We start from the raw sequence: 1684 nt of genomic DNA, 5'->3' as shown, positions 1-1684 counted from the left end.
ACAGCAACATGCTGCACACACCGGGGCAGCCAAGCTACTGGTTGCTTTGGGCAACAGCCCGCTTTCCTCTGTGGGTGCACAATGCAGGAAATAGCAGAGGCAAAATGCAGAGTGAGAGATGAATGGCTGGGACATTTGCACTCAGGGGCTGGGGCACCCCTGTGAAGAGGGCGCCAGATATCACAGCAGCAGCACTTTCCCCCTGCATCTTCAGCCTGGCAATAGTAGAAAGCTCTGGACACCACCACACCGGAAGCCGTTTCCCAGACAGAATTACATAACCACCCCCGCCACCGAACTAGTGTTGGGCGAACACCTGGATGTTCGGGTTCGGGAAAGTTCGCCGAACATGGCCACAATGTTCGAACCCCGAACTCCCCGAACATCCCGCTTTAGGGGGCCCTATGGGGTCGCAGGCATAAGGGGGGAGCATGCCCTGATCGCAGGGGGGGTCGGAAATTCCCCCCACCCCCTCCGCTAGCGCTCCCCCCTCTGCCCGCTTCCCCATACAAAAGTTTCAGGAAGTACCCGTCCGGTGGTAGTGGGTGGCTGGCAGTGGGCGGCACTGTGAAGTGAGTGACTGAGGAGGAGGAGTCCGGAGAGTGACGCGTTGAGGGAGGCCGGGCAGCGGGCGGTTCAGCAGTAGTACCGTACTAGTAGTACAGTGGCGAACACTGTTCGCCCAACACTACACCGACCAACCGATTTCCTCCCAAACCAGACAGCCACCATGCAGCCTCCATCCCAGTGAATACGATAGTCCAGCAGAGAAGGCAGCCGCAGCGGGGGATAATGACAGCACCAGATGACTCACATTCACCTATTGCGATCCAAGCAATAGAGGTCCCGTCATCCGGAGCCCATTTGTCTCCTCTAGAGTGCTGCCGCTCTGTTACTACTACTATTACTACTTCCTACTTCCTGTCTGATCTGAGAATCAGGAAGTTCAGAGCGAGCGGCTGCCCTGTAGAAGAGACAGATGGGTTTTAGATGACGGGATCTCTATCGCTTGGATCATGGATAGGTGAGTGAGCGTTTGCCATCTGCTGCTATCATTCTTGCTGCAGCTGTGGTTCTCTGTGGGAAGGGAAGGCGGAGTGGGCAGCAGTAGAGCGCACAGTAGCAGGAGGAGGACCTAGGAGGAGAGCCTGGCTCTGAAGACAATCAGCAGCACACGGCATCATTTGACAAGACAAGACAAATAACATTTATATCGCGTTTTTCTCCTTGCGGACTCAAAGCGCCAGAGCTGCAGCCACTAGGACGTGCCCTATAGGCAGTAGCAGTGTTAGAGAGACTTGCCTAAGGTCTCCTACTGAATAGGTGCTGACTTACTGAACAGGCAGAGCCGAGATTCGAACCCTGGTCTCCGGTGTCCGAGGCAGAGCCCTTAAAGGGACTCCGAGCAGTGCCTGTGGGTATGTCTTTAAGCATACCCACAACTAATTAATTACATCCTCACACCTACCAGCATGATGTTTGTAATTATATCCCCCTGGGTTCCTTATATTTCATTGCATTGTGCTGAATCAAGCTGCCGACTTTGGAGAAAACTCGTCCTGTGGCTGCAATTTCAATCGCGAAAAATAGCAAAAACTAAAAGGCATAGGGCAGCCGTTTATATATCATTGGAAAGAGGAGAAAGAGCGCTTTAAAATGATTTGCATCTTTCCATAGTTACTGC

This window comes from Hyperolius riggenbachi, chromosome 2, assembly GCF_040937935.1.
Source record: "Hyperolius riggenbachi isolate aHypRig1 chromosome 2, aHypRig1.pri, whole genome shotgun sequence".
Taxonomy (NCBI): Eukaryota; Metazoa; Chordata; class Amphibia; order Anura; family Hyperoliidae; genus Hyperolius; species Hyperolius riggenbachi.
This window is presented reverse-complemented; position numbering follows the sequence as displayed.